The 22,071-nt window shown below is 41.9% G+C and overlaps 2 long non-coding RNA genes across 11 annotated transcripts in view; one reads left to right on the top strand and one right to left on the bottom strand.

Moving 5' to 3' along the window:
- Window positions 1-22,071, bottom strand: part of LOC135303815 (uncharacterized) — a 90,421-nt gene that overhangs the window by 54,746 nt on the left and 13,604 nt on the right. The gene's annotated exons all lie outside the window — the stretch shown is intronic.
- On the top strand, window positions 11,733-20,515 carry LOC135302185 (uncharacterized). 2 transcript variants are annotated; one of them, XR_010363878.1, is made up of 3 exons: window positions 11,733-12,279; window positions 14,337-14,418; window positions 20,342-20,515. It is a non-coding gene; the product is annotated as an uncharacterized LOC135302185 (long non-coding RNA). The 2 variants fall into 2 exon arrangements; XR_010363877.1 differs by lacking the exon at window positions 20,342-20,515 and adding an exon at window positions 17,076-17,141.

Here is a 22,071-nt window from a genome sequence, read left to right as displayed (position 1 = left end):
ATGTTTGTGTTTAAATAGTCAGCTGTTTACCAGTTATCTTTAAAGCAGAAGAACCCCCAGCAGGTGAAACCGAAACAAAACCACACGAGCTGCTGTCTTAAAAAATGCAGGATAGAAATTAGGTCTAGGGAAAAAAATATTTTTGACTGTTTGCTTCTGAAAAGAGGGAACACTTTTTTACCTGCGCACGGAGAGAGACACAGAGCCAAGAATCAGGAGAACTGAAGGAGAGACAAATTTAAAGATCCCAAATATTTCACTTACACCTGTATTCAAAAGAGGATTTTAAGCTGCCATTTCAGCCCATCTATTCTCCCATGTTAAAAAAAAATTAAATCAATATTAAAGACTGTTATCCAGGCAATAAGCGCGGCAACATTTGTATTTAGGAGCAACAGATCTCCAGAACTGGCTTGTGTGCATGCAAATATTTTCAAGGAAGCCTTGGAGTAACTAATTAAAAACCCCTACATCCTTGCTCATTACCATCAGCTGCTGGAAGCTGCTATGTGAGTATTAGCTTTAAAAAACATGTTGAGCTAGCCTTGAAATTTGCAGCTTACTAAACCTTACCACCAGGCAAGCAAATCTCTTAAAACAAAAATAAAGTATGAAAAGAACCAGACCGTCATTATATAAAAAGGACAGAACGGTGCAGAGTTTTTAAAAAGAAAAAAAAGGCTCAGAATGTAAACTGCCTCAAGTACAAGCACATCTGATTATTCTACTGCTCTTTCTAAAAACAGCTGATAGCCTTCATCACAAAAAGTGACAAAGGGAACAAAACCAACTTGGGAAGTAAAAATCAGCAAAGAAGAAGAAGAAGAGAAGAAAAGGCTTTCAACTGCTTTGACAATGAGGTGACTCAAAGAACTGTGTTAGGTACAGCACTGCTTAATATGTTAGCAAACAGGAGAAGGGGCTTAAAAATTCAGCCAGTAACACTGGAATTTGATACAATTATTGAGACTGGTCCAATATTATGGGAATATTATGAACCACTTCAGAAGGGTCGAATAAACTAACTAAATAGGCAAGGAGATGGCAAATAAAGGTCACTGGAGAGAGAGAGACATGTGAATGCATATTAGAAGGAATTTCTCCCATGCATCTGTGCTAAAAGGCCAGCAGTGCCACCGCCTTGGAGCGCACACAAAACGTGTTTGGGGGGAGAGCCCCGGTAGGAAACAGAGCTCTTGTGTGGATCAGGACCTCCACTGGATCCGTGGCCGTCGTGGGGGGAGGTGGAAGGCGCCGAAACCCTGGGCAGCTGGCCGACAATCTGTCCATGGGCAAGAGCAGGCAAGGAAATAAAGCAAAACAAAACGCGTTCTTTCTGCTTCACCGTAAGCAGCCCGGCCGCGGAAAGAAAGACGAGGTGCAGACCAAACCAGGAGGTAGCCAGGCCACTAGGGTTTCATTTGGTAAAGGAGAGATTTGGCCTCGCTGCTCAGCATAGCCCAAGGAGTTGCAGAAATGAAACGGGGCCCAGAAGAGGCCACAGAAATGAGGAGAGAGCAGAGGGAGGCTCACCTCCAGTGATGCTCCCTGCATCAGGAAACCCTGGCAAGGAGGTGTGGAGAATCACCCTGGGAATCAGGAGAATCACCCTGAGAATCCCCCCAGGGACGGGTTGGAGAAGGGATGTGCTGGGGCCATGTTTTCCTGCAGTGCTCCCAGCCCCTGTGGAGAGGGCTTGGCTCAGGGACTCTGCAAGCCCTCACTACCCCAAGGACCCCAAACCCTCACGTGAGAAAGACCAGCACAGTCTGAAGCTGTTTCAGGGCATTTTCAAATGCCATAGGCACTCCATTACTGTCAGCGAAGTCCAGAGATGCTGGAATAACATTGGCTTCATTTATGTGAAAACACGGCGTCGTGCAGGAAACACAGCGAGTTTTAAGACTAAACAAAATGGTTCTATCTTCATAAAGGAAAAAATAACATTTTGTCATAACTAAGTTAGTGACAAACCACAAATTGTTCAGTATTTTCTGCTGTAACAAGCAGATACAGAACAGAATAAGAAAATCTGCGTGTTTCACATTATGGTTTTATGTATTGTGCATTGAGCTCGCCTAAGAGCTAAAACAGCGTTTGATTTGTGCCTAACAATAAACAGAAAAAGGATTGCCAATTAAGAATGTGGGGCAGCTATTTTTAACGAAATGTTTTTAAACTTTGGGCGAAGTACGAGAGAAAGGCAGTGCCATCTGTCGGGGAAACGCGGCCGGTTCAGGGACCGCGCTGCTGCGCCCCGGGGAGAACAAAAGCCCGGCCGGCCTTCCATCGCCTCAAAACTGGGATTTTTCCACCTCCTCCTCAGAGAAGTCGCAAGCCACTACACGTTTAGGTACCGCTTTTGGCTGCTTCTGAAAGAGGACAAGCAGTTTCAATAGCTGCTCTTCTGGATCGGTACTTCACCTGATTCTATTAAGTTGCAGTCAAAAAGGACAAAGAAAAGTGTATTGTATGTAAATAACTGGAAAGTTCAAAGAACGTGATTATCTTACAGGCAGAACTCGCCCTTGTTTACTGTAAGAGACATGATGCTGAGAGGTCTCATTTATTACATTACCTAAGGTCAGGCTCCTGCACCAGCCCATTCAGGAATTCACCTCCCAGTTCAGGGATTGCCTTCTGGACTCCAGCTGCCCACATTCCTGATGGGAGCCCAGGGAATTTACCTGGCTAACTCAACCCCCTAGCCTGTCAGCTGTCTGGGGCAGTCCCCCAGACCAAGCTGGCCTGGCTCGATGTGGGATAAACTTGTGGTGACCAACAGGAAGGAGAGGTGAAGCAATCCATGTGGATTCAGCCCCGGACTGCGGCAGCCAGCGGCTGTGAGGTGTGTTTAGCAGCCCTGTGCTCCTCTCCAGCAGCAGGTGCAGCTGTGTGGGGACAGGACGTGGGGCACAGGGCAGGGGGAGTCACAGCAGGGCAAGCCCATGCCACTTTTGGCCACCCCAGCAGCCACAGAAATGTTCCTTCCTCGCGGTCCCGTGAGTCAGCACTCCTGATGTCAAGACTTTGCACTCGAATGGAAGCACACAGCACTCCTGCCCGGGAGGAAGGGAATCTGAGCTCCACAAAGGGCCAGGCTGGCAAGCTTAGGTGGTCCATCAAAAACTAGGGCTTGGGTGGTTTTTACTCAGCATTTCCACACCGCGGTTTTCACTTTAAATTTGTGATTTCACTTGAAATATGCAGCAGCCGAATGGTGGTAGCCAAACGCAGGTTTCAATTGTTGCACTGAGTTTGAAAGGCAATGTATTTAACATTTAAATACACTGCATGCACCTTATGAATTATTTACTTACACCAGCCTTTCTGGAGATGCAGGGACATTCTCACACCCACACACGCATAGCGGCACTAACACATCCGTGTGCATCAGCTGAGTCCTCCAGCTAATGATGCTGCTCTGTAGCTATTTAGCATGTTGCTGCTTTCATTTACAGGCCAGGGTGGGTGGTGGATATCCAATACGGACATTTTTGTGCCCAGTGAGGGACTGACACATCGGCTAGGATCACGTTGATGGTTATTCAACACAACTGCAGTAGCCTCTATTTTTGCTCCATTCCCACAGCAGCAATAAAACAGTGGCACAAAACAGAAAGTGACACACCAGATACATTGAACAGCAGCTGCCCTTAAAATCTGAGCAGTCTCCATGGACTGATCTGCCATTTGCAAACACTACCTTCCTTTTTTTACCCCTTCCTCTACTGAGGGGGTCTAATTAAAAAAAGAATTGGGAAAAGGATATTGTAACAGCAGTAGGAGCAAAGAGTAAGCAGTGAGAGCAAAAATACATCACCATGCTGGGGGAGATGCGTGGAAAACATTTGTGAGGTGTTTCCTTCAAGAAAAAATTATCAGGAATAGCAGGTGGACAATCTCCTGCTGCACTGTCCAGTCTTTGCCTAATTAGCAAAAAAATTCACGTTTTAGGCAACACCAAAGCAAACAATTATGTGTAAAAGCCAGGTAAGTAGTGAAAGCACATACCCAAAAATGCCCTTGGGCAGGATCAATGTATAGATAGACAAGCTTTTGGAAAAGCATATTTTTCTGTTTTAACAGGTGAGTGTATTTTGAACTAAGGCAGGAAGACTTATTCTCATGGTGTTTCCACACTGCCCTGTTTTAAGTACTTCATGTCATAGGATGTGGAATGGAAAAAGCACTTTTCTGGAGCCAAAGGGGAGAGGAGAACACAAAAGTACCATTTCACTTGTAAGACATGCACTCTGATATTTTTTCCAGCTGAACTCTGTAAGTGTGCAAAGTCCAAGAAACAGAATATTAATCTTTGATGGAGCAAACTTAAAATTATATAGGCTTGAATCACAATCATAATCACATCATATTCAAATGCCAGGGCTCCTTTCTCAAGAAATGTACTGAAAATATTCTGTAGAACAGTATTCCATGGGGAGACTGAACTAGCTCAAGATGATATAGAGGCCAACCAGAACCAGAACTGGAGCTAAAAATATTCAATGACCCAATCACTGCATAGCTTGTGATAGTAGCCCTTTTCTCATAACATATGTTCACAGATATGTCATCATCATCTGTTGTCAGACTAGTGGCAAATAAAGACTGGCAAATTTTCCTACATTTTTCACATCTCTTCCTGTTCCAGCAGCAACATTGCCTGCTTGCCTTTTATTCCCCATGTCTGGCATGTTCTAGTAATTTTCTGTCATGCTAAGATCTTGTGCCCTCAATATTTGTTTGCCTGTTTTTTAAAAATAGATGTATAGCAAGTTTTCTTATTTTTTCCCCCCCTCTCATTGTCTGCATTACATTTACTTCTTCTGTTTTAAGAAGGACAGGAATCCCTTTCCTGCACACACCCCCAACAGTTTAAGACTTGAGTCATCCTTTTATTTAATATCAACAAACAAACCAGCCAAATTTGATCCTGGATGAAAATGTAGCTACCAGCATAGCAGAGCTCAGCTGAAAGTTGTCCCCAGTACTTCCAGCCAGGGGACCTGGAAATAAAATACTTCCCAGCTTCTCTGACTGTTCTGCCTGTGTGTCCCAAGTCTTAATCTCCTTTTATTCTTTGATATTCCCAGGGACAAGGCCAAGGTGTGTGCAGGTCAGAAACATGCCAGAACATGCTGTAAAAAGTCTGGATGATCTGAACAAGAAGGGACTGGGAGTACAAAGTACAGGAATAGAGTGTAACATGGATTTTGCTATTTCCAGCACTGGAATGGGGCCCTTTTTTGGCCAAAATATAGGAATTTACAGCACAGAAAATTAATTTCCAAAGTGTGAGAGACAGTGAGCATTAACTAACATTAGTGACTTACACCCACTCCTAGAATTTTGTCATCATAGCCAATAACATTTTGAGTTTTGCTCAAAAATCTGTTATTCTATGAAGTCCTGGATCAGGAAGCAAGGTAAATAAATCTGTGCAGAACATCCCACCTCAGTGGCACAACCCAAGTGATTAAAGACAGAACTGTGCTAAGACACATGCACTGTCAAAGCTCACCATAGGTCAAACCAATCCATGAGGTAAATTTTTCATTTACCTGAGGGATGATGCACCAACCATGCAGATTTTAAGGCTATGAGTTAAATTTCCCTGATGATGATGGGAATTTTAACCTCAGTCAAGAAAGTGTCTAGGCCTGAAGGAGCCTAAAGACACCAATAATCACTAGCAGGTGATGATTGTCTGTGCTGAATGATCCCATTTAAAATCCTGCCAGGCATCTATTTGCCTCTTCAGCTCCTTTGTTACTTTTGTGTATCTGGCCTTTGTTATTTGGAGAGTCTTTGGTTTATTCTTCTTTCTATAGTCTTTTGTCTTTGAAGGATTGATTTATTGCTATCTGATATGAGCTACATAATCCAACAAAAATGCCTTGTCTCAACAGTTTATAGTTCTGCTTAAGATTTATGTTTCATCCATCCTTCCAAGGAAAGTACTTGCTTTCTCTTCTTTACAATTTTAAATGTTTGCCTATTCAGAAATGAAATCCTCTCTTAGGAAAGGAAGTTATCCTGAATAATTTTAAACTCTGAGATGGCTCAGTTTAGGATGTGCTCTTTGTAACATAAAAACATACACGATTCCCTGCTGCCTGTGTTCCCCAGTGCATTTTTCCTAATGCACTCAGAATTTTCCTACCCTGCACTCCAGCTTTTCCTCAAAACTTTCTCATCTTTTGCCTTGACTTCTCTTTTCTTTATTTAAAACACCGACCAACACAATTTTCATTGGTTTAACCCTGTCTTAGAATCCTAGAGATTCAAGAGGGATTCTTTCTCCCACACCCTGGCATGAAGGTTCTACCTTCAGCTTGTGCCTAATTCTTTCTTCGGCTGTTTAATCTCTTTTCAGACACCTTTCACTCGTCCTTGGTCACACACTGAAATCCCACACTGCCCTTGCCCTGGTTTGGAGCCCTCATTGTGCTGGAGAATCATGACTTGCACCAAGAACAGAACATGGTCTGAATGTTCAGAGAACCAACAGGGCTTTGAGAGGGGGGGAAAGGGGACATGACTTGGGCTTTTCTTCTGCAGAAGTTCTGGCCCCAGCTGCTGTGTCTGGGAGCTTTTTGCTCTGGAAAATGGTCACAATTTTAGGAATCCAAAACAATTTTCAAGATCCTCCAGTTGGTGGATACACTCACAAGTAAATACCAAAAGAAGGCCATGTAAACAGTATTCACACCAATAGAACTCACATTCAAAATGCTGTGGAAGTGAAAAGCTTCTGGAAAATCAGGTGACCTTTCTATGGAGCATAGACTGACCTGTTTAGCTGCACTTTTCCTTCCTCGGCTACTTTTCCTCAAAGGCACCAGAAATTCTTCAGCCTCTACATACATCAGCAGAAGGCACAGACACTTGATGTCTTTTAATGATCAACCTATTAAGTTTGATACCACTGACCTCTGCAGCAGTGCTTACCAAGCACAAAATATGATAATATTAAACAACTTAAAGAGGTTTTTTTATGTTTCATTTCAAACCAAGTACTCTTGATTAAGGCAGTCAGTTCAATTCATACCACAGTTTACACCTAAACCTTTTTGAGGTTTATTACACTCTCCTACAACTAAAAATAGAGTGGTGACTAACATGAAGGGTGCAAGGAAATATTTTTAACCCCAGAGCAAAACCAAGGTGGGCAGGTAGGCTTTGCTGCTCTCAACTAAACTACATATGGGATTTGTGATGTGATCATTCACATTTACAAGGAGTGTCAATCCAACATCTGCTCCTACCATATTGGACTGTGAATATTTCACATCAACAACTGAAATCCAGATGTGTTTGTGTCATGAGCTCTATGCACTCTACTTGAAATGATTTGTCTCTGAAAACAGAATTATGGATGCACTCATGCTTGCAGGAGTATCCTGAAATGTTCCTGGTGCAGAGCAGAGCTTTGGAGGGAGGATTCAGCCACCTGGGCCCAAAGTCCCCGATATTCCAGGCAAGAGGCATGTGCAGATGGGGACTCCCTCCCTTCCCAGTGCAACAGCTGGAAGGAGAAGGCAAACCACCATCACATTCTGCACCATTATTTTCCCCACTTTTAATTTGATTCTTGCACTAACATTGCCCCCAAACCTTTACTGTGCACCCTCTATTCTAAGGACACCACAACATTTGATATATGGTCACAAAATGAACAAAAGCCACACTTATTTTATGCCCATGTCTCTCCACACAGCTGAGTAATTTTGAAATGGTTATTACAAGCACTACACGTGACCTGCTACACTTTATCAATTACCTGTCTTATTTCATTTTTTTACTCTTCAAGCGGAGGATTTCCACCCTGGTCACTGGCCTCACCTTCCTTCCCTTCTGCAGGGGCAGGGCTGAGAGCTGTAGGGAGAAAAGGGGCAGGATGGGCTATGGAGCACATCACATAGCCTGGGCATAAAGCTGTGAGGGTTTTGCAAACTGATTTTATAATAATGAGGGCCACGGGGTTAGTTCAAATGCTAAACACAGAATTGTCTGATGTTTTAACATCCTGCCCCAAACACAGGGAATATCTCTCGTTGTAAAAGGGGAAAGTTGTTGTTAAGGTTTAACTCATATCAGAATGTCTTAAGACCAATTATTCCATTTTTATTTTGTTTTTTCCTTCCACCCTAGCCTGGGTTCCAGCTGGTGCGGTGGATGGGGTTCATGTGCACATCTGCAAGAGCCACACATCCAGATGTTCATCTGTGTATGGAATCAAATGTAGATGCCTGGACACCGGTCCTCAACTTCCACAAAAATAAAAAAGATATTCACAGATTGGACCAACTCTCTGTGGAGTTTAAGGTATTGCTGCTTTCAAAGGAATGGGGAGGGAGCTCATTGCCCTGTGTGGGGCAAAACACAGAGAATTTCTCTCTGTCTGCCATCAACACAGCACAGCATAGCTCTGAAACTTCCTGTGCCAGAGAGCTTAAAAAAGCTGCACTGAGGAGGGGAAAAAGACAGCAAAGAGCACAGGGAAGTGCTCACCATAGCCAGGGGACTTACATTTATCCATCTGGATTACTCCTGTGGTTATTTTCCTAATCCTGCTCCATAAAACATTTATTGGGTCACCTTGTTTAGATGTGTGTAACTTCAGAGCATGTTCCTTGTTTGTTAAAGTAGCTGGCACTTCCCATATTCTAAGGAGAATTTGTATTTTTAGACACAAGCCTAAGCAAAGATGCTCTTAAGAAAAGAGCTATAATCAATCAGGAGTATTCTGACAAATAAAAAATTCTCTGGAAAATACTGATTCATGGAATCTTGCCTTTCCTATTGTTGTGGGTTTTTTTTTTTTTTGGGTTTTTTTTTGGTAGGGAGAAGGTCAGAGAAATATTTTTTGGAACTCTAACTTTTTGTGAAGAAAAAAAGCTATATGGAATAAACATATTACTGCATTCACCTGAGACACAGGAGACCCAGATTCAACCTGGAGCTTTCTCTGATTTAATTTTGGCCTCAGCAACTCCCAGGTGAATGTCATGACCAACTGCATGCATCTCAGCCTTTGGTACTGGCCCAGGGAATTGAGGGAGCCCAAGACACTAAAAATGTTCCTTGGAAACTCATCAAGAAGTCAGGACAATGGCAGGAGTGGGATCCAAATCTGCACAAATAATGGGAAAGGAAAACAGGTGCAAATAGAATTTTGCCCAAATGAAATGAAAAAGATCTCATTTTACCACATGTCAGTCAGAAAATGCTCTAAAACAGTAGAGTGTTCCTCTACTATAAAACCTGGCAAAATAGCATGTCTTCATGAGGCCTGAAATCTCCATTTATGGTGATGAACAAGCTTTAAACCATCCTCTTGATTAAAAAAAAACAAAAACAAGACCACTAAAGTCTGATATCTCCAAGTCTGAAGAAAACTCTCACTGAATTTTTTGAGAATTTTGTCTTGAGGAACAGAGATTTTGGAGCTCAGGAGGTGGTTCTGAAATTTCAGGGTCAGATTTCTTTAGCACCACAACTGAACACAAAACAACCAAGCTCAGAGGAATCGCCCAGGACTCTCAAATTCTTCTCCTACCCATAAGGCATCACACAGCAATATAAAAGTCACAAATACAATGTGAGATTTGCCTGCTATTTGCCAAGTTCTGGGTTTCTTTCTGCTCCTGACTGTTGTGCTACCAAACCCAATGTCACTGAGGGCTCAGGAAATCCCAGAAGATGCCCAAGTATTGTATTAGTGGGGTTCCCAGACAAAGGAAGGAATGATGAATCTGATTCCGTGTTCTCAGAAGGCTAATTTATTATTTTATTATATTCTATTATATTAAAGAATACTAAGCTATACTAAAGAATGCAGAAAGGATACTTACAGAAGGCTAAAAAGATAAAAGATGACTCTCTCCAGAGTCTGACACAGCTTGGCCCCAGTTGGCCAAAGAGTGAAAACAACTCACAGCAGAATCCAATGAAACAATCTCCAAACACATTCCACGTGTGAGCAAAACACAGGAGAAGCACATGAGATACTAATTGTTTTCCTTTTTCTCTGAGGCTTCTCAGCTTCCCAGGAGAAAAATCCTGGGTGAAGGGATTTTTCCAGAGAATGTGAATGCCACACCCAAGTCCCTGTTTTCTCAGACTCTGCATTTCCCACGCTGCTTAGATTTGCTTGTCACTGTTTTCCTGCTTGATAACGGCAGGGATGAGAATATTAGGAGTGGCAGTCTAATCAGTGACCACTCTGGGCATTCAGCCTGTCACAGCTGAAAACTCATGAATGAGCTGCAGTGGGTCAGTGACACATCAACCAGAGCACGAGGCTCCCTGCAACAGGGCTCTTCCTCCTCACACAGCCAGGACAGAAATGGAAGCCACACAGTAAAAAAAAAATTTAAAATCTCAAGCCAAAACCAAGAAAGAAGCAAAACCCACACAACAAAGATCTATTTTCAGCCCAGTGAAAATATGACAAAATATTTGCTTGTTCTTTAGACATGGTATCAGGCACATATTGCACTAAAGAGATTTTTTTTTTTGCAGAGTCATAGCAAGGATTAGACCTTTTCTCTCACAGTGAATCCGAATATCAGATGTGCACAAATCCTTGTAAATCTCATCAATAACTATTTAAAAATAAATTGATCCATTTCAAATCCCACAAGTACAAGTAAATGAATTCAAATGTTCTCATTGCTCAATTAAATCTCATCCAGAGATGGGTCTGGGCAGCCATGGCCCCAGTTCAACAAACCACTTAAGCATATGCTTAAAACAAGCTCTGGATCAATTCCCAGTGAGGATTAATGCATATTCATAAATGCTTCACTCCTTTGGAGACCACAGAATGAAATATTGCTGGAAAAGCCTTAAAAAGTAAAAGCACAATTTTAGTCACTTGTTTTTAAATTAGCTTAAGCCACACTGAATATTCCAGACTCAGCAAACTCTCCACAGACAAATGCTTATTTTCATTCCATAGCACCTTGTGCAAGGAAATGAAAATTTCCGAATGTAGCACGGGGTGGCCAGAGGGAGAGATGAGGACAAAAGGTGGAGGTTAATGCAGAAGGACCCTCTGAGGTTTCCAAGTACATTATAACAGAAAGCACATAAACAGGATGGCCCAGCCAGTAAATAATGATAGATCAATCCACTGCTATTTCTGCAGCTCTGCAAGATGTACAGATCCTGACATTCCTGTTTATGTATTAAATTGAGAATGTGAATTGATACAAAGTGAAATGTTTTCTTTCCCTCAAGCCCCTTTTGTGCCTAGATGGACGGATGTTCACACTCCGCTTTTTTCCTTTGGTTAACCAGAGAAATAAATTCTTGATTAGCCCCACATTATTCTTGTTTTGAAGAGAATTTTTTGCCTCCACATACAAGTCCTGCTGGGGTAAGCCAGCAGAGACCTATTGACTTCGTGTCGCAGCAAATTACATGGCCCTACAGTCAGATGAAATATTAACTCAAGGGACTGATATTTTCACTGGATCAAAGACCCACTAATGAGAAACAGAACACCGGTCCTCAAAGAGGGTTTAAAAAGTTAGAGCAAAACACAGATCATTTAATCCACTGCAAAAGTTGCAGTAACTTCCTGACAGTTTGCCTGCCTACAAACCTCTTAGCCCTGATTTATTAACACGAGCTGCTGTGCCAAGTTGGTGTCATAAAGGATAGATGCTGTGTGCCCACACTCTGCTTGGAACTGCATAAACATGATCATCAACTAGATTTGACATCATAATCAAAACAATGAAAATAAGCTAAAGGTGGCAGGCAATATCTGAGAAAATGTATTAAGAAGATCCGCCTACATTAGGAAAAATAAAATTTGTCTCCACTGATGGAGGGAAGGACCTGTTTTTTAAAGGAATTCAGGTGCTTAAAGGAGCAGATGGGTGCACAGTGGGATTTTTAGAAGCTCTTTGATGGCAACTCCCACTGAAATCACTGTGTATTAGGCAGCTAGGTATTTTGGAAAATTCACATTACCTGCATCTTTAAGCACCTAAATACCTTTAAATATTTGGCCTAAAGACAGCTTACTGTAACGTCATAGGAAACAGAATAGTCCCTGCTCAAGGGAAAATAGTTTATTGTATGGTCAATTAATTTTCTAGCGAGAGAAATCCGTACAAGCAATTTGTAAGAGAAATTAGGCCAGAACTCCTGAGCTATGACTTCTGAACAGTATTTTGTGACTGAAATGAGAGATCTGGTACACCAAGACACTGTGGAGATTTTTTTTGCAGGACTATAAGAGAGATAATACCCGTAGAGGTAAGGTGCTCACCTTAATCCGGAGCACATGGGGAGTCCACGGGCCCCAGTCCCACCAAGGAGGGAAAGATAAATGTGGGACCTGGGTGTTTGTGAAGGCAGGCAGGGGCTGGTAAGTGCAGGGGCTACAGGAGGGACACACTCCCTGTGGAGAAGGCAGGCAAATGCTCGGAGGAGTCATTTGTCTCTTTGGTCTGGGAGAAAGACACTGGCAGGCACAGGTGTTGTCCCAAGGAAGCTCTGGAATTCCAAATGTGAACGTGACAGGGTTTCCAGCACATTTTTCTCCACCACGGTGAAGGGAAGGGGGCACTGCAGGTCTTACAGAGTGAGGCAATGCTTTGGATGCCTCAAGTTATAGCTTTTATATTTTTCAGATTTCTGTGCTGCTTTAGTGTGATTAATGCAGATCCATTGTGGAAATCCTTTTAATAAATCCCTGCTTTATTCTTTAGCTCTGTCCAGCCTATGTTCTAGCTCAGCCTTCTCAAGGTGTCACTTCCAAAGGCCATTTAGATTTCTAATTCCACTTGTCCAAGGACACACTGAAGGGACCCAAGATAGCAAATCCCACACAAATCCTTTGACTCCTAATTCAGGAGTAAGAGTCAGAAGTAAAGAAGCCCATCTACAGCCTGGCTTGCATCCAGGCTTTGCCCTGTTAGCCTGAGGTCCAGGAAATCAAACAAGTTTATTGGCTTACATGAATGCCTGAGGTTTCAGCTTTTATATTTTTCAGATTCTGTGCTTCTTTAATGTGTATTTCCTGAGCTTCATATTGTGGGATGGTGAGCTCTGTGCACAGAGCAGGGAGACAAAACAATTCCTGCTCCAGCTGGGCACCAAGGACAAATGATCCCAATCTCAGCCCAGGAGCACAAACCCCGTGGGCTGCAGAGAGAAAAACAAGCAGGATGGGACTGCAGGGGCTGCAGCTGGAACTGGACACTGAACTGCAATGTGCACACGGAGCAGAGCTGAGCCCAGGGAGAGACCCCGGCAGCGCTCGTGCATTTTGGGACCATTTGGGTTCATCTTGGGTGCAGCCCTGGCTGGGCTCTGGTGCTGCCCAAGGTGCATCCATGGAGGAGATCCTTGGAATGAATCCCTGCTTTATTCTTTAACTCTGTCTAGTCTGTTCTAGGCCAGCTATCATACCTTCCACAGAGAAGGCAAATAATAGTTCTAGTGCCACATCGTGCCACCTTCCAGTTGCAGAAGATTTCTCCTGCATCACCAATCTGTGTATCCCATCCAAGTCACTTCATTTGAAGTGGAAAAAAACAAGCAGTGACAGAACAGGGCCCTTAGAGTAAGGCTCCCAGCATAATGTAGCCACAAGAATTTAACAAGTGGGATTTACTTAACTGGTCACTAAGTGTTAGCTTTGCTCTAAAGATATATGGCTGAAAGTGTTTCTCCGGCTATAAAGAAACAGAACAGAGGGAGAAGAGAAAATGCCTGGCAAGCAAACTCTCTCCCTTTTGTTTAATAGCTCTCTCCAGACTGGTAAGCCTAGAAAAAAAAAAGCTTCATTAAAGTTAATGGACAAATCTTCCATGGAAAAATTAACCACTTGATTTTTGGTCTGAGCATGCAAAAATTCTCTTCCTTGCTGTGTTCACCCCAAGACAGAAATCTTCAGGCAGAATTACATAAACATTGTCAGCTCTCAGGCTGGCTTTGTGTCTCAGACCTGATGAGTGACTGGCAGAGTTCACGGGCCAGGTTCACCAGCCTTGTAAGTGGGAACAGCTTCACTGAAGTCAGTGGGAGGCCTGAGCACATTACAGGAACCTTCCATAAATAGAACAGAGCTGTGTCCATTTGTACCAGAAATGGCTGCAAATTGCTGCCAGCAACGAGGCAGAGAACATTTTTCACCCTGTAGACTTGAGGCAAGCCATTCCTGAAGATGCCATACAGAAATACTGCCCCCAAGTCCCTTCCCTAGCTACTGCCATGGCACCCTGCCTTTAACACTTAAAACCCCTTTAACATCCCAATGCTAACCAGTGCTATGCTCCCAGTGTGCTGCTGTGTTTGCTTTTCAATAGGAGACTCGGGCACAGATTGTGACCTTCACCAGGTCCCTGTGAGCTGATGGGGAGACATAGCAAGGTGCTGGGACAAACAAAGGTGAGTATCATCCCTTATTTAATGTATTTAACACTCAGCCTTCACCCATGTTGGGCATTTCACAGAAGAAATGCTTTAAACAGGTTCTTTATACAGTCACAGTACAGCCAGAAAACTTAAAAAAGCTCAGCTGACAATACATGCTGCCATTTTAGATTATATTTCTGGCCAGATAAAAAAGGATACAAATTCCACCCCAAGCCAGGAAAAACTGCTAAGGGTGGGACTCTGCAAAAAGACAACTGCACTCCAGTACCACACCTGAGGGGAGACATAGCAAACATAATCTGCAGTTCCCAACTGGGTGTTGCCAAGTGTAAAAACAGCATTTGAGATGTCCTGCTCTTGCCAGACACGAGTGATGCAATCAAAGATAAAGTACCCTGCTGTGAAGTCTGCAGCTCATACAGGGAGCAGAGTGTAACAGAGACCACTTACACAACATGACACTACAGACTGCCCTTGGAACAAGGTTGGCAGAGACCCCTCTGGGTGAACAAGGAGCAATAATTTCTCATTACTGGACTGTTTCTGAAATTTTACATATTATCTTACTATAATATCAGGATGATACTGCTACCTCCTGTTTATTCAAATTAATACAGTTAAGAAAAGATGGATTTTGAGGTATAAGTGACCTGTTTTGGCAATTTTCAACAGTACACAAGAGAAGTGCGTTGTGTCACAACTTCTTTGATCACTTTTTCTTCGAGTGCAATAGTAGAAAATTCAGCAAAATACTCCAAGAGATTTCAAAAATTTGAGAGAATTTAAGGGATCTATTGGTGGCACTGTCAGGCTGCTCAGCAAAACACACAATATTTTAATAATGTCTGACAACTCTCCAGCTTATAAGCAGAGACCAAAAAATAGGAATCTGAGGATCCTCCTGTGAGGAGGCTGAATACTTTCATAGCCACAAGGAAAACCTGCTCTCTTTGACAGAAGAAAAAATGAAAATTTTGGGAAGGTTCAGCTTAACAAACCGCATGTTTTCCCCATTAAAATTTAGAGGGAAGAAATCCAGTACTTTGCTGTACAAACTCAGCAGTCCAGACTGACAGCTCTAGGTGCACTACAGGACAGAATGGAGTGCACCAGTGTGCCTTTCCAGTGTGATCCTCAGCATCTGCTGAAGTTTCTGCAAAGTTATTCTAATTTATTCCCCAAACTGACCCAGACTGTAGAGTTCTAAAAGTCCGTGTCCTGACTGATCTCCTGAAGAGAGTTGATTGAACCCCTGCTTTTTAAATTGAGCTTTATGTTTCAGGCAGAACCTCACCACATTGCATAATCTAGTTTACCTAGACTCTAAATGTTTCACGTTTTACTTTCAAATCCCAACATTTGTTAACACTGACAGTAACAAAACATCCATGGTGGTGACATTGAAATCCTGGAAATAAAATGCTGTAAGGCTTCAGAGCTCCCAACAGCCTTTAAATATGGAGATGAGTTCTTATGAGCCCATGACACACCCAGGGAAATTTTATTTGCTAATAACAGCTTTCATTCCCCATCCCAGATCAGGACTCTGTTCCTTGTGAGCAATCATGGGCACTTCAACTTTCATCTTCAATATTTCTGCACTTTGGGACAGCTTTTTGTTCTGCTCCTCCCACAAGGGCTTTCCTAACTATAGTAAAATTAGGGTGCCTGACGCTTGGGAATGGTTGGCATCTGACTCCACTGATCTAGAAGGCTGAACAATTGCTTTATTAAACTATATTACATTATACTATATTAAAGATACATGCTATACTACAAAGAATACTAAAGAAAACTCCTGCCTGTCTCCAGACAGCCAGGACGCAGCTTTTTCCTATTGGCCAAGGAAACAAAACAATCCTCATCAGAATCCAATTGACAAATCACTTCAGGTAAACAATCTTCTTAAGACATTCCACGTGTGCAAAAAACAGGAGCAGCAAGTAGAGATAAGAATTGTTTTCTCTTTCTTCTCTCTGTGCTTCTACAGGAAAAAAACCCTGAGAGAGAGAATGATGTCTCTCTCTGTTCAGAGAATGCCTAAATGAAATAGTAAACATGTAACCTCATGTCATTAAAGACAGGCTGGCCAAAGGAGGGAAATGGGTAAATGCTTATACCCATCATGCTAATCCCTGCACTCTGCTTCTCCTTAACACCACAGTGAGCCAATGGACTAATTAAAACTGATCAGTGTAATTGTTTCAACATTAGATGCAGAATTTCAGATCAGAAACTGAGCAGCAGCAGAGATTGCTGGAAAGTCAGTGTAACTATCACCACCCTTGCCTGTAGGTAGAGTGCTGAGAGAGAAGATAATATTCTGATTCATGGAGTGGTAAAAGTACTCCAGCATTTTCCAGCAAGCTTCTCTGCAAAGCTACCATGCCTAAAGTCAACTTGAAAATGTGTTCTTCAAGAACTCCCTAGTAAAAGTGAAGGGAAAAGGATTTCACTGCTTTTTTTCCAAAGCATGCTAGCACCACTTGAAGATCTTTTGTCACATTGATTCAAATCCACTTCTTCCCCTGAGAAGTATAAGAATTCCTCAGCTTTCCTTATCTGATTTCTGCTGTCAAACACATCAGGAAGGATGCACCTCTCCATAATTCAAAGGTTTTCCTGCCCACCTTAATTGTGTGTCTCTTTTCTGGATGTAACGTTGGCAGAATGGGATGGCTGGAAGGGAGACTTGCCCTGGATGTCCTAATAAGGCAGGTGTACATAATCACTGAAGGGTAAGTCCCACATATAATTCTTCTGTCATCAATTTACTTTACCTCTCCATGCCTCATGACAGCCATTTTAAAGGCCTTGTCTACAGGGAATATTGCCATGAACTTCCTTAGACTCTGCAAGGAGTGACAGGAAATCCACATCTCCAAGAGTAAGTAATTCCAGCTGTTTCAGAAGAAAGCAAAATGGTAAATTCATGTTCTTCAGAAGCAATAAAACAAATCCTGGTTTAGATAATTGTCTTAGCACAGGAGTTGAGAAACAACTTCACATTTCTGTGGAAGTCAGTTAAAATCTCACATATTTCCATTTGCCTTTAACAGCTTCCAGTGAGCTGATGAGAAGTTATAAGAATCAAGAAGTTGATTCTCAATTTCTGTTGAGAACAAGAAGCTGGTGTGTCAGACAGCAATTGCTAGAAAAGAGCAGATGTTCATCTCTGTGCTTCAAGTTTCACAGAGCTCTAACAGACTGTAGACCCCAGAGCTTGGATGGATGTGGATTTTGGGTTATTCTGACTCTGTCCCCAGTGTTATGCAGAAAGCATTATTTGTGCTACTTCTTCAGGGATTAGGGCTCTGCAGCTCTGCATCTCTACCCTTTTAACTCCAAAAGTCACACATTGCTAAAGAAAATCTTTAAAAATATCTAAATTTCAGTCTGCAGCACTGGATTGCTTCTAGATGGCAGCTTTCTGAAATATCTTCACCCTGATACACTGAAAAGAGCAGTAGAGACAAGGACAAAAAAAGAAAAGAGGTACCATAAAAATATTGAACAAAAAAGAAAGAGACAAGGATGGAAAGGGAAGTAAGACAAGCCAGCTCTTAAAGGAAAGATGTTCTTACCCTGATAAACTGGGGGCTTCTGGTAAGAGCTCACAACTGAGCGCTGTGAAAATATGTCAAGGTCATGGAAGCCAAGGCATGCCTCTGCTAAATAACTGCTGCTTATTTTGTTTGCCCAGCTTCCCCAGGACTGTGTAGAGTGCACAAAATTCATTCCGTGTGCTGGATCAGCAGTGGGCCAAATTCCCATTGTTCACTGAGCAGCCACAGAGCTGTCCCCTTGCTCTGCTGCCACATTTAAACCAAACCATCTCTAAACTTCATTATAAACATATGGATGCCTCAGAATAAAGCTGTATACAGGTAGGTGTACAAAGGAGGTGCTAAGCTTGTTTATTTCCAGGATAAACATGGTGGAGTGTGTGCATGTGTGTGTGGGGAAACTACAAATCTGTCATCAATTAAATGTCAATTCCATCAACAGAAAAAAAGGACAGGAGAAACGAAAAGCAAATAAATTTTCCCATTCTTTTTCATATTCTTTCAGCATTCCAGAATCTCCATAGGGGAGATTTACCTTCTTTTAAAAGAAGAAACTTCCTTAGATATCTGATTCTATGAGACTTTCAGGCTTATTATTATTCAAACAATTTCTCATTTAGTTAAACAACTGCATATTTTAGAAACCTGGCATTCAGCGCTGTATATTGTTCCTTGATACTCCCAGGAAATATAAAATTATGACTGTACGGAAAAAAACCCACCACTCCCCCACCACACCAAAGAAATCCCACTCAAAACCTGGAAGAAGGTAACTGTGCTTAAGACATTCTTTTTTGCCTTTCTTTTCCTTGCCCTCTTTACAAAAATTCAACCTTGACATAATCCTGCCACTGCCTATTGCTGGCTGAAGCCCCTTTTGTTAAAGCCAGAGAAAATCAGAATAAGGTTTTTAAAAAAACCTGGGAATAAAAATAAAACAATCACCCAGCAAACAGGGTAAGAGGAATTGCAAGCGAGTATTTGTATCAGTAAACTTGAAAACCATCATCTGCTGTCTTCACTTAATGTCAATAGTTACTGATGTCCACTTTCATAAATATCATCTTGTAACTGGCTTTTCCTCCCTTTCCACACACGCCACCCCTCCCCCTCAACAAGCACTCAGTTGTAATGCATGGGAAAATTGAGCTTGGGAAGTAAATTTCAGACTGTACTGGCAAATCTTAAGAGACTTCCACACAGTGCTGGCAATTTACACTGATGGCTAATTTGGCCATTAAAGAAGTTATTCTGGTCAATGAATTAGTTTGTTTACGAGTAAAAGGAAGTAGAACTGTGAACCAAAGTGCTATTTGAATATTCCTTATTTACAAACTCTGGTTCAGCAAAGCTTACACTGGTTACATTTGATTTGAACTGATTCTGTAGTACGATCCAAATGCAGGTTATTTGTGAGCATCTGACTAAAATAACACATTTTGCTAATAACCCTGTACTCCACCTCTTTTCCCCCAGATCTTTAAGGGGAAAAAAAAAAATCCATAAATATACATACAGTGCTGATATGCCTGAAGGCCAAATGAATATACTTAGTGCTACTTGAAATAAGGCAGGGGAATGCTGCTGAAATCTTCCTGAAGTAGCTAGCAAAAGGCCTGAGGAACAGAACACAATAAGCGTTCAAAACCAGCTCACAATGTAATAATCAATGTGTAATATGAGCTAGGGGTTAGTTAAATAAAATGTGAAAGCTGTATTAATGAACCCTTTCGCTGTCCAACACAGCATTTCATTTTCTTTCATAGGCTGCATAATGCAGGGCTTGGGAATAAATTATAGATGAAACCCCCATCATATGTTTATAAATACACTAACATTAGCATTTTACTTCCTCATAAATCTGCAGCAAACATTCAGGCACAAGATAGAAAGCCCTGTAAAACAATGATATATTCTCTGCTTGCAAGACTTGCCTAGTGGCCCATTCATTTTTACCGCTGTTCTTCAAACATTACTTCCTTCGCTCATGCCCCCTCATTTAAAATCCATTTTAATTTAAAGATGTTCCATGCAGTCCTAGTGGTACATTTACTCATCCTGGTTATACATCATGGAGCAGGGAAAAGAAAATTGTTTAATCTAGAGATACGGTTCACTGTGGTCACCACTGAACAGTGGAGTAATTACCAGATCAGCTCTGCTAAAAATGCACTCAGGGTGTTCTGTGACCTATCATCTTCTAATCTGCATAGTGAAGTATAGCTTCATAACTATAAATTGCTGACTTAATTAAAACCAGGACCTTTCTGTCATTTAATTACAGGGAGAAAGGTTATTGCTTAAATGCAATTTTCCAAATGTGATTTCTTAACAGTTATTAACTGCTTCACCATCATTTATTGTTTCAGATTTTTCAATTTGAAAATAGTCCCTGTGACAGAAGTAATGACTTCATGAAAAACTCAATCTAGATGGAGCTGAGCAGACCCATTTGTTTCTCGTAAGTGGAGCAGACAGAAAACTTGAAAATGTCACAGGAGGATGCTGTGATTGCTCTACTTTACAGGAGTAATTAAAAACCAAGAGGTTGCACTAAAGGTGAAGAGAGGAGGTTTATGACAATTTCCACGTTTTTCCCCTTACCAAAATATTGTCTGTACCTTTTCAACTCTGTTAGGAAATGTTTGGATTAATAATTAATAGTTTATCCCAATCCAACACACAATTCTAGCACCAGTGCACTAAGATAAGCTCTGCAGTTTTCTATTCATCTGCCACAACCCTCCTTAATTTGAACATAAGCCAGTTCCAGAGAATTTCCCTCTAAAAAGCATATAAAGCTTTTTATTCCCAAGAACTCTTGTCTCCATAAAGTAAGTGCATTTTAACTAAAATTTGAAGGTCTAAGGCAGACCTTCTCATCCAAGAATGAACTTGGTTCTGCAAGGCCACTTTTATATCAATCAGAGTCCCATGAGAAAAAAAAAAAAAAAATCAGCATCAAGACCTCCCCTGCAGAGTGCTGCATGAAATTCTGCTTAAAGGACTAACCCTGACCATTATAACTCACAGGAGCAGCTAAAACCTTAAAGTCCTCTTGCAGGGTACTGCAAATACAAGGCAAGGTCCCCTCTCCCAATAAAAGAAAAAAGACAAAAAAGAGAGAGAAGAAAGAGAGAGGGGGGAAAATAAAGAAAAAGGAAGGGGGGAAAGAAAAAAGAGACAAAGGAAAAAAGAGGGAAAAGGGAAAAAATATGAGGGGAAAAAAAGATTGAAATAAATGAGAGAAAACACATGTTTGTTGTTGCCAGGACAACAATTTCTTGCTCCCAGTAAGAACATAATTTTAATCTGAACTTTCCTTGCATCCCCTTTTGTTTAATTAACAACCCTTCCAAGATACATGTGAATTTCACATGGAAGAGGTTTTGCAGATGAAGGGAAGTTTATTGTTCAAGAACCAGGGGAAGAGAAGAAGCTTTCTACCAGGCAGTCACACTCTCCTTTCCCCTTGTGGTGAGCCTCTACACTCCCAGAAAGTTTCCCTGCCACCACTGATGGGGGCTTTAAGGTACCAGAGGAGCTGGCAGTGGATACAACAGGCACCACTACAGACCCAATCATTTTAAACATCTTTGTGACCCCGCAAGCACATTAGAGTCTGCAATTCATTAATCTTCAACACCCTCGTTAGTGAGGGGAGAGCTGCTGCCCCAGCAGCTGGAGCTGAGGGATCACATCACTGTGGCCCAGAACCTTCAGCTCCAGGTTAAAGCCAGGAGAGGAGAGAACTTTCCTGAACAAACAAGTCATAAGGATTCCTTTCCTGCCCAATATTCCAAAGCATTCTGCTGCACATGAGCTAATTGTGACACTCTGAAACTGAGTGGGAGCTGCTCCTCAGCAGAAAAAATTCTGTGGAGCAGTTTGGTGCAGATATTCAGGGTAGGCACGAGCCATGTGGCAATGTTTGCTCTCCCTGCAGCAACACAGCTGAGTGTTGCCCATTCAGAATTTGCTCTGCTTTTGCTATGAACACAACAACCAAAATATTTTCAAACCACTTGTCACCTCCATTCCAAATTGCATTACCAAGTGGAATACAAGCTTTGGACTCTTCTCCCCCTACCCTTTTCTT

The sequence above is a fragment of the Passer domesticus genome, chromosome 6, assembly GCF_036417665.1.
Source record: "Passer domesticus isolate bPasDom1 chromosome 6, bPasDom1.hap1, whole genome shotgun sequence".
Lineage (NCBI taxonomy): Eukaryota > Metazoa > Chordata > Aves > Passeriformes > Passeridae > Passer > Passer domesticus.
Note: the sequence above shows the minus strand (reverse complement) of the source record. Positions and strands in the feature narration are given on the sequence as shown.